Genomic DNA, 11,641 nt, shown 5'->3' with positions numbered 1-11,641 from the left:
GGGACAATTTCACTTAGGATAAGACCTCTCTGATATCAAAGATCAACTTGCTATACATCGATTCATCGAGTAAAAGCGTCTACACCGTTTTTGAGAAAATCCTAAAAAAAATAAAAGTGTGGAATCAATTATATAAAGTGGCTCTCACTGTTTGTCGACATTATCAAAAACACCTCTGGCATGCACATGCTCTAAATATGTAATTTCAGTTTTGTACCACTTTTTGGTTTGGCGCTAGGCTGTTCAAATACATGCAGACCATTTTGCAAGACGTGGTTATTTCGATTTAGGGGACCTCAAAACGTGTATTTTCTTGGAAAACTCGAATTAAAAATTTTTCACGATCGCAATACTCCTTATCAAAGTTAATGTGCGATCATCCAACATTATCAGTGAGATCATCAATAACATGATGCTAAATATCTAAATTGTAACAGTACTATAACATTTCCCTTTTGGTGTCAGTAACCTATTACCTGTTTAGTATAACTATCTATTACTTATTCCGGCTCTGTTGCATCAGTAAGCAGTCGTTACGTCAGCCACTGCAAGTCACCTCCAGCATCAGTAAGACGTGGTTATTACTTATTACAATACATTTCATAGTTTCAAAAATTAGAAGAACGTATAAATATATAGAGTGAATTTTTTATAATTTTTTTTTTAGAGTGGAGCTGATCAGAAAGTGGTCGACCTGTTACACTCTTTTTCCACCGCAAGATCTCTAAACCTTGTGGATGTTTATATGAAAGAACACAAAGCTTCCAACGATGGTCCATTTTATAGTTTATTAATAATTCCACATATACGCATTGTATAAAAAGAATTACCTAGTTTCCTTTATTTACTATATTCTACTCCAACATAATGCCTCGTAATTTAGAAAGGATAAGATAGAATACTAGGGTAGCATAAAAACCATATTTTTGTTACGTTTAGACAGAAAATAAAGTCCGTTTTATAGCATCACTGATATCTAATACCAGTTTTATAGCATCACTGATGTCTAATACCAGTTTTATTGCATCACTGATATCTAATACCAGTTTTATAGCATCACTGATATCTAATATCAGTTTTATAGCATCACTGATATCTAATATCACTTTAATAGTATCACTGATATCTAATACCAGTTTTATGGCACCACTGATATCTAATACCAGTTTTATAGCATCACTGATATCTAATACCAGTTTTATAGCATCACTGATATCTAATATCAGTTTTATAGAATAAAATCAAGAAAATCTTTTACAGTAACTAGGCTACCCAAACGATCATCTTCAAAATTTCATGGTTTGATTATGATGTTTATAAAATACCAAACAGCACAATTTGAACTCCACTAGGTCAATTTGTATTTTATTTATAATAAAATTTATTTATAATTGTTTAAATACATTTCAGTAGTTTTTTTTATTGTTTTCAAATCTAGCTTTATATATATTTTATTGCTATCAGAATCGGAAAGTATTAGCTCTTTTTTAAACTATTCTGAAACATTTTTATTTTGGACAATGTAAAGTAAGAAGAGTAATTTATTATTTGAAACCATCAGCTTTCATGTTGATCCACACAAATGTGTAAACGAATCCAATCTATCTGGCGAATAATAATAATTTCCATTTTTAGTTTTGTACAGATCTAAGCCGAAGTAATTGACGTAGTCCATGAAATTGTAGTATCATTAATTACTATATTTTGAATAATGGACGGTCTCGTTATAGTGAATATGAAAACTTGTGTTTTTACTAATTGAATTCAATGTCCGTGGATGTTTTGTCATATCTAAGATACAGTTTCACGCCGTTTTTCAAATTTAAGCCACTTAAGTTTCCTCTTCTTGTTTTAAATAAATGCTTCAAAGGTAATATAGAACCGTCGTTAAAAAGGGGTTTTAGTGGGGCTGATCGACCGGGGAAGGATAGCTTTTTTTTTGTGTTATGATATCTTGTGAGATTGTGGCATGTCGCACATCGACCAACATACTGGCTATAAGTTTCTGCCTTGTAATATCTTTTTATGTCATGATAATTTACATAATTTATAGCTAATAAATTTGATTTAAATTTTATATATATATACATTTATAAGAAAAAGTATGTTATTTAGTTATTGGAATAAACAGAAATATAAATTAGATTTGCAATATAAATCAAATTTTTTTTATTGTTATTATGTTTAAACAGTTTCCCAATTTTTACTCTCATTCTGCTATTTTGAGATTGTGACATGTCGTAGGTGGGCCAACATACTTGCTATACGTGTCTGGTTCAAACTTAAGATAAGTATGGCTACCACGGAGGACGTTAGAGGCAGGTTTAATCCCGTTTTTCAATTTCACGTGTTTCTTAAATATTGCTCGATTTAACTATCTCAATGCCACGGATTGTCATCTAATATTTTTTGTGTAACGATCTATGCTATTTTGAGATAGTGAAATGTCGTACGTCGACCAACATACTCGTTATACGATTCTATTTCAAACAATATATATATATATCCAATTTTGTCGCCGGGAGTAACTTAAGACATAAAAATAAAAAATCTGTTTTTAAGTTCAGTATAAAGGTACCATTGGAGTCAATATTAGAAAAAAACATTTTCTCTTATGAAGGTTTAAAAAACTGTTTTATTATTTCAGATTCACTACATTTTTCTTATAAAAACAATGTTATATTTCTGAGTTACAACAACAATATGATATAATTATTTAAAAACAGTAATTGAAAAAAAAATTGAAGTTATTTATTTGTCATTTGTCACTATAAATAAAAGACTGCGTCAGTAAAAGACACTATTCACAGTGGATAATCAGTAGATGACTTTTACTTCTTAACTCAAGGACTTTACACTTTTTCCCTTTATTTTCTTTTTTCCTGCTACATCAATCTAGTAGTAATTACAGGTGACAATAGATAATTATAGTTCCGAAAACAGTTGATCAACCTCCACGGACATTTCGCAAGGCTGGTATTTTGCAAGACTAACGCATGTATATTAAAACTTGCATTACTGTCTTTGTCAAGCTACCCGACAGCGAAATAAGGAAATACGGTTCCTATCAGCAGTAACTGCTTGAGACTGGAACAGGAACGATGTGGAACCATTACCATGCAAATAACTATCATTACATATACATCAATAATTGTAAACATTGCTGTGGCATCAATATACTGCAAAGTTATGCCGTTAAAACCATCTACTGATTTTATAAAATTTATCTATTCCCTCTACTATATTATTATTATTATTATTATTTACTTATTGCTATTTACAACTGTATTTACATAAAAATACATCTAGCAAATTTGATGTAAGATCAAAACGGAGTGACACAGGCATGTAGAGAAACTACCCATTGGTAGTACACTAATAATATTTCTACACTAGAAGGTCTCGAAGCCATCTTCTTTTCAGGCGTAGAAGAATAAGCAAAGTTAGAAGCAAGAGGGTATATCTGGTTCGTGCTTGAAATCGGTTATATATGGAACCGTTAAGATTCTTATGCATGATTTTATTTAAGACACAATATGGAGCATTGAGGATTTTACGAAGGATTTGGGATTGTAAGGATTGGATACGAGAACAATTCGAAGGTTTTGTGGATCCCCAAAACTCAACTCCGTATGTCCAGATAGGGATTATTATTGTCATGTAGATCAGTCGTTTGTAATGAATAGTCGAAATCGACGTACAGTTTCCATACTTTTCAGTCTTGTGCGAGGATTCAAGTTTAGTCGTCTAAAAAAGAGCAACATTTGGACTAAGGATACTGTAGGGCAGTCAGTAGATTTATGACGAAGTGTAAAGGTAAATTGTTGGGATTTGTCGGGATTTATTTTGATCCTCCAATTTCGACACCATTCTTCGAGGGTTATGATATGGGATTGGGAAGATGCAATTAAAGGGTTATTATTTACTGCGAACACACGGCGTACGTGGCGGGGATAGTGTTAGGATTGTTTGGGATGTCAGATTGTGTAGAGGATGGGACCCTGGATGGTAGTCATCGAGGAATACCAGCGGATTGAGGGAAGAGGGATAAATAGAAATCATTCTGGCTAACTTTGAATAATTTATCAGTGAGAAAGGAACTGATGATGAGAAAGTATGTAGGAGGTAAGAATTTTCGGAGTTTGTAAAGCAGTCCTGGGTGCCAGACTCAATCAAAAGCCCTGCTCTGTAACGAAAAAGACTCCCACGAAGTACATTCCACGTGCCAAAGAAGACGAAACAACGTCCACCATACGATGACATTGCTGGATTGTGGAGTGGGATGTTCGGAATCCAAACAGGTGATTTGGAATTAAATGATCGACATCTAGGATGGGGTCCTCTATTATATAAAAACATTTTTAGTGACCACCGTATATTATTTGATTTTACATTCCCGTACAATCGGAGCAACGAGTCGAACAATTATTATTAAACAGTTGTATAATTGCAGATTCTATTATTGGACTGAAGGCCTGTGCCAATCCGCTATTCAATGAAATTACCCTCCAACAAAACCTAAGAGGTGACAGGTGACAAAGCACGGTCCCCTTGGTTAATGTCCTCGCCGAGGGAAAGACTTCGAGCTCAGAAGTCACTCATACCATCACTACCACCAATGATCCCTCCCCATTCTTTGTAAGTCCCCCGGCTGTCAAACTACGATTGCAAACCCGACTTCAGGGGACAATGTAAACCTTTCTTAACATGCCATGCGGCAAAACAAGATTAATTCTAGGGTATGTATATATTGTATTTGTTTGTAAATAAAGATATTGAGGAGGTTAGAAAAAAAAATGTAAAATGGGAAATGAATCGCCTTCAGAACTAATCTATAAAACTAGTCATCTATACAAAATTTCCAACAATTGAAGAAATTCAACATTAGAAAAAAATTCATTCATGGAGCCTAAAATCTATCAGTCGTTCGTGACTTTTCTCTAAAACTTTTTTTTTACTTTTCTTTTTTTTTTAGATTTGGAAGTCACAGGTCACCCGACCATGGTGCACGGAACTCTCCATTACCATCCGCAACTTCGTTTCAAAATCGTGACCGATTTGATGTTTCTTATCGCTATTTATAAAAATAGAGTAAACTCTTTAAAAAAAAAAAAATGTAGTAGATACTACCAGTATTTTAAAGTTAATTAAATGTTTCTACAATGTCGCTAGTAAAAATATGGAAAACAATATCTTTTTTAGGACTTTTAAAAAGTAATTAAATTCCCTACAAAAAAATATATCGAAATCTGACGATTATTAGCAAAAACTCGGTATATTTTACTTTAAAAAGTATAAGCATTTGTGTAGGTTCCTATAACAACATGTTAATTTTTTTAAATAACATGAATCCTCTACCTTCTAACTTAAACTATAACTCGAAGTTGATCTTAACTGGACCTGTATTATTAAAGAAATAACGTTATTAAGAATTAACATAGTTAACATAAAAATGTTATTAAGGAATAACGCATGTAAAAAGAAAAAGGAACCGCACATTAAGTTGAAATTACCATATCTGTCCATAACGCAACGAAAAAAAGATTTCATGATTTCTTTCTTAATTTTATAGTCGCCTCAACTTTTATCTCGGTAGTGTTCATCGTAAAACCTAGGGTTGAGTGGATGCACACAATGTTTTATGATTTTTTATTTATTGGCACATTAAAGTAACCTATTCGAATAATAAACCATATTGTAATAATTCATAAAAAATATTTTTCTCATAAGTGTTGTCAGAATGAAGAGATCAAATCTGCCTTAACTTAAACATTAATAGTTGCTTAAAAATTCTCTACTATATACCAATAATCGGTATAACCACTGCAAAAATACCTACATCTACATTACAAATCAAATTTTTTTTTCGAGTTTATGCCTCCATCGCCAAACAAACCAGCATAAAATTCTGCCAATAATTAATTTCACCATTAACCACGGATATTCAAAAACTATCTAAAACAAGTAATCGGAATTTATCTGTACACAGAGTGAAAACCAGAGGAATAAACAACTAACGAAACGATCTTAATAATAATTTACCAAGACTGACACATTACTGATAATTTCAAAATTAATGATAATTGCAACTTTTTATCAAGCCCAATAAATTTTACAAAACTCCATACAAGAATTTGCCCTGTAAAACATTATAAAAACATTTTTTTTCATTTAGCTAAATCTTTGTCACTTTTATAAGAAAAAATAAATACTAATACAAGAATGATGAATGAGTACAAAAATGACAAATGATAGCTTAGTGGCAGTTTTCTTTTATTTTCGATTTTTTAACTAAGTAGTTCATTCCATCATGTATATGGAATAATGAAATGTTGAAAGTATGATATTAAAGCATAAACAAATTAGAAAAATATTATTATTTTAGTGATGAGGTGTAGATAGTTGACCGTAGATTAATGATTGGAGAAGTTTGTCGGGGGGTGCGGTCAGCAAAGAACAACATAAATAAACATTTATGTTTTTATTTATGTTGTTCTTTGCTGACCGCACCCCCCAACAAACTTCTCCAATTATTATTTTAGTGGTTTGTTCAAAACTTAACTATTTATACACTCCTATAGTCATATATTCATTATATACACATTATATTACTGTAGCCGTGAGCAACACTGTGAGCTCGGTAGCCCTCCGGGCTTCACCTAGCCTCTATAAAGTGAATACCCATAATTGGAGAAAATCTGGCGGTTAGCGTGACCTCGAACAAACCATCTCCTTGCACAACCGTTGTTCAAGAAATAATACTTCCTTACAAAGTACAAAACCCCTGACCCTTCGTAGTTAAATGCTGGATTAGATCAATTATGCCGAAATCAACATTGTAACGTAACAACAACTTTGATGTTATTAAGAAAGAACGCTTGTAAACAGAAAAAGGAACCACGCTATAAGTGGACATTACCATATCACTCCTTAACGCAACGACAAAAAGATTTCATGTTTTTCCTTCTTAATTATGTAGCTGCCTCAAACTTTTTTCTGGTTAGCTTCATCGGAAAATTGCTGACCAGCAACGGACTCTAACATAGCTCTGCACCAATGGTTTCCTTGAAGTCAGGATAATGTTTCTCTTGAAGTTATGCAGTTGGTAATACAACTGACATTGAGGTGCAATCCGTCCTTGGCCAACGGTACCAGAGGTATAATGAAGCCCAGAAATTAGGGTTTATTAAAGAAGAGAAATAATGTGAGGTTGGCACGGCCTATTCCCAGTAATACAGAATACTTTTACAGCAAGAATACTTTTAGATAAGCCAATATAAAACGAACTAGTATAATACTAGGTGAGGACAGATGATTTCTTGACAAACTGCATAGAAGTAAGAGATGATATCAGAATCGTCGTTCAACTGTTATATAAAACCCAATAAAGAACTAGGTATGAAGTTGATAGGTACTGGGTTGTCCTTAACGAGGTTAAAACTAAAAATTCATATTTTGCTGCAGGGTAGTCCGAAAATATTATCTAATTAATTAAAAGGAATTATTGTTTTTTTTAGTTAAATGTTAATTTTAAGGTTTTCTACTACAACTTAAAATCCTATTTTTTTTTTTTTTTAGATAAGAATATGATTTCAGCCCCCCCCCCCCTCCCAAAATCAAATAACCGAGTCTCTTATAATGGTATTACTAGCCTGGCTCAAAAACGAAGAGTAGTACGAAACTGATATAATATTTATAATGTTCGTAATGTAAATATTGTAATGTAGCAAATAAATGCAAAATATAGAATATTGCAAATATTTCTCTAAAATCGATTTATCGGATGTCATCCTTCATCGATTTTACACTTCTGAGTTTTAGAAAACGACACCAACGATTTTAATAACACTTTTCATATGTATTTAACACCACCTAAGTCTTATACTACTAATTGAAAAAACCATAAGTAGGTGAAATGCAGAATTTTCAAAATATATTTCTCTAAATATGTTAAATTTTTTATTTGAAATAATTAACGACCTTTCTTTGTTAGGATTATAAAAAATGGATAAATGGGTAAAGTTAATTTTTTTTATAATTACTAATTAAGTAAAACAGGAGTAGTATTGTCACAGGTTTAAAACAAATTTCCGGAAAAAAGAGTAGTAATATAATAGTATAATACACTATAGGGAAGAGCTAAAGATTTTGTAAAAAATGCAAAAATATTTAATTATAGAAAGTAATGGAAACAAAAAAAAAATTACAAATAAATGGAATATACATGTAAATATTTTCTATGATTGTTAAAATAGTCGTATTTCTTTCTAGTTTTCTTAGTTTCACTTACCTATACATCTCTTGGCTGCTTTAAGAATTGTACTAATTTCGAAACTATTTAGAAGACAGTTCAACAGACAGACCAACATGGTCTTTAATCTCAAGTTGGAAACAATAATATTCCCTAATATTATTATTACAATCCTGTGTTAATATAGTATACGACTAAATCCAAGGACGGGGTTCGAATCTATTTGTGGCAGATAATTATATTCTGTATCACTGAGTCAACTTTGTGGGTTCGGGAGTCCGTCGTCGAGGTGGGCCCAGCCTTATGAAGTGTGTACCTTTAATTGGGCAAAAGTCTGTTGGTCGAGCATGATTCTAAAAACGAATTTCCAGTAAAAAGAGTAGTAATATTTAATAGATTTTAGAAAAATAGCAAATATGTGCAATTATGTAATGGAAAGTGACAAAAAAAAGTACAAATAAATAAAATTTATATGTTAATATTTTCTTGTTTCAAAGATTATTATGACAACAGTCAAATTTCGTCCTAGTTTTCTTATGTTCACTTATCTATATACCGAAATATTGAAACCGTAAGTATCGCGAATAATATTTATTTTAAATGAACAAGCACAAATTAAACTTAAAATAAGATTGCAAGTACAAGTTGCGAGAAACGTACACCATCCAAATTTTGGTTTTTTATTTTTTGTTCTATATTTTTGAGATTACTGAATTAAGTGCAATTGCGTTTTTTAATAATTATGATCGGATTATATGAAAAATGTAAAGGTGATAGTAACCTCTTTATCTATTTTTTTTTTTTTACCAATTTCATTATTCATGTCACATGTTATGTGAAAACACACGCAATACACGCCTTAGCCACTTCGTGGAACAGATCTGGTCTTGGGAGATCCTGGGGAAAGCAGCTAAGATCACGAGTACACACACCATGGTCTTATATAACACTAACCAAAACAGTTTTGTTATTAGAGATGTAATAAATCTGTTAATTTAAAACTTTTCATTAGCAATCGTCCAATGTTTTTTAAATTGTAAAAATTTTAAAGCTTGATGGGTAAAATAATGATTCATAACCTTAGTTTTTCCTGCAAAAGAATATGTTTAATCATTTCTTTTATCTTATTTAAGCGATTATTTATAATTATAGGACGAACTAACAATTTAATACTACGCCAAATGTTACTGAAAAAATATTTTTTTTGCACGATTAATATACTAATTAAATTTAAAATTCTGTTTATTTTTATTTTTAATTTTAAACTTGATTTACTTATTTATTACTACACTTATATTCCCCCCGAAAAAGCTAGGCGCACGAAAAATTATTTGACACCTGTATATGTTGGTATGTTCTTTGCTAATTTCATATAATTATTTTTTTTAGTCGATTAGAAAATCAGATACCAAATAAAGTGGTAACGGAAAAATTGTGAGGGGATAAATCAGATTTTTTTAATTAATAAAATTAACGAAGCTTCTAAAACCACATTTGAAGAGAAATTCTTTATTATTGTGTACCCATCCAAAACATTAACTTTTAATTTATTTCAAAAGCCATTTCAACGACTAATAAATTTAAATGTTTAAAAATTTAAAGTTCTGTCCTACTAATTATATTGTTAAATTTATACGTTTTACGTTTATTAATATATATATATATTTTTTTTACAGATCGAAGTCAAGAAGTTTCGTCACTTTCAATCTTGACCAGAGCAAGGTAAATAGAGTATTTACAATTAAATTTCATTTCTCAACTAATACATGATCGTAAAAACTCAAAAAAAAAAAGCTACAGTGTGATACACTCAAGGCCTCCCCAAACAGTGGTTCCCTATTCACAGAAGTCAGGCCAAAAGGCAAAAATTGGACCATCCACGGCCCACAGCCAGAATGTAAACCACCCTTACTTGAGATAAAGGGAGCGTCCTCGCTGAAAATATTTGAGAATTAGATTGCTTAAAATGCATTCTAATGCACTTAAATAATGCATTTACTTTTTGAAAACCTTTCAGCTAACACTACAACAAACGTTAGCTAGTTTTAACAATGATTTCTCATAAAATTTAAATTGGATGTTCGAAACCCCTCCCTCTGGTTTTATGTGATACATGTTTTTCTTTAACATGAATTCAGCTAACATAGTTATTAGAACAACTATACTTTTGTCCCTAATTAGCTATGCGATATAAATATGTATTTCGAAATTGACACGAATAGAGAATAGTTTAACCTCCTCCAATTCATCTTTCCAGATGTCGCAAAACATTACACAACTTAAAGATCCTAATCTGTCTGTAGTGCTAACCTACTTTCTCCGAATTGTGTCAATGCACCTAATGCGGTTTGTCAAATACAATTTCTTCGAAATAGTAATTGGTTTTGATCTGGATTGGAATTATTATATTTTTTGTATTTATCGTATCAAAGTTAAAAAAAATACATTACATACTAATACAACAAATATAATCATGTATTATGTCTACAATCAACTATATAATCATTCTCCTGGAATCCAAGCCGTGGTTTAAGAATTTTTTAAGTGCTTACGAAAGTGGGTCACTCATCCATCCTCTTTCCACATTCTTGCGTTCTCAGACATGCATATTTTTTTTTTTTTTTTTTGGTAATAAGAAAAATACATTTTATGGAGTCCTATTAATTAGGAGCTTGCCCAAGTGTGACAATAGTGAACCTAGATAGTTTTTTACGGAACATGTCTTTAAATTAAAAAAAAAGAAATAATAATGAAAAATCTCCTTATAATCATGAAAAATCTGGTGCGATGCGAAAATCACACAACTTTAATTTTCTAGCCTACTTTGATTTAAAATCAATCCTAGTTAGTTTGCGAACAGAAACTAAGGCAAGCAGGAAGACAAAAGTAAAGCATCCTACAAAAATTTACAACTTCTTCTCAACTATCCATTCAATGCTTAATTGTTATAGAATCAATATTGAAAATACTAAGAATGATTTTAAGGAGTTATCTTATTTTATTATATTTTTTATATATATATTATTATATCTTATTAAGACTCATATATAAGCTAAGTGAAATAAAAATTTATTAATTTTGGATATGATGACAAGAAAACGTTAAGTCAATAACAAAAAATTTAGTTATTTTATCCCAATTTTCGATTACTTTAATGAAAACTAGGTTTAATTACAAGTCAAATTTGATGAGTCTACCCAATATAAGTAGAGGGAATAAAAAAGGGCTGCTGTATCCGTTAAAGTTAAATAAAGTTAATTTTTCAGTCGGAGTTCCATATATTTAAAACTACCGACAACTCTAGAAAATCTATTATTACTAAATAATTCAAAACACTATCCAAATTATAGTCTCAAAACTTTTATTTCTTTTACACGTCCAACGTTTCGG

At 31.1% G+C, this 11,641-nt stretch overlaps 1 protein-coding gene across 2 annotated transcripts in view; it reads left to right on the top strand.

Annotated features, from left to right (window-relative positions):
• LOC106677146 (putative fatty acyl-CoA reductase CG5065) overlaps positions 1-11,641 on the top strand; it is a 79,149-nt gene that overhangs the window by 26,958 nt on the left and 40,550 nt on the right. Inside the window, exon 2 of one of the 2 annotated variants that reach the window (XM_067048521.1) lies at positions 9,928-9,973. The exons of the other annotated variant lie outside the window; for it this stretch is intronic. The gene's annotated coding sequence lies outside the window, so the exon portion shown is untranslated. The remainder of the gene's footprint in view (positions 1-9,927; positions 9,974-11,641) is intronic. 2 annotated transcript variants of the gene reach the window in all.

The sequence above is a fragment of the Halyomorpha halys genome, unplaced genomic scaffold (genome assembly GCF_000696795.3).
Source record: "Halyomorpha halys isolate HHAL.00 unplaced genomic scaffold, Hhal_1.1 Scaffold7.1, whole genome shotgun sequence".
NCBI lineage: Eukaryota > Metazoa > Arthropoda > Insecta > Hemiptera > Pentatomidae > Halyomorpha > Halyomorpha halys.
The sequence above is the reverse complement of the archived record's forward strand: the minus strand, read 5'-3'. Positions and strand labels throughout refer to the sequence as shown.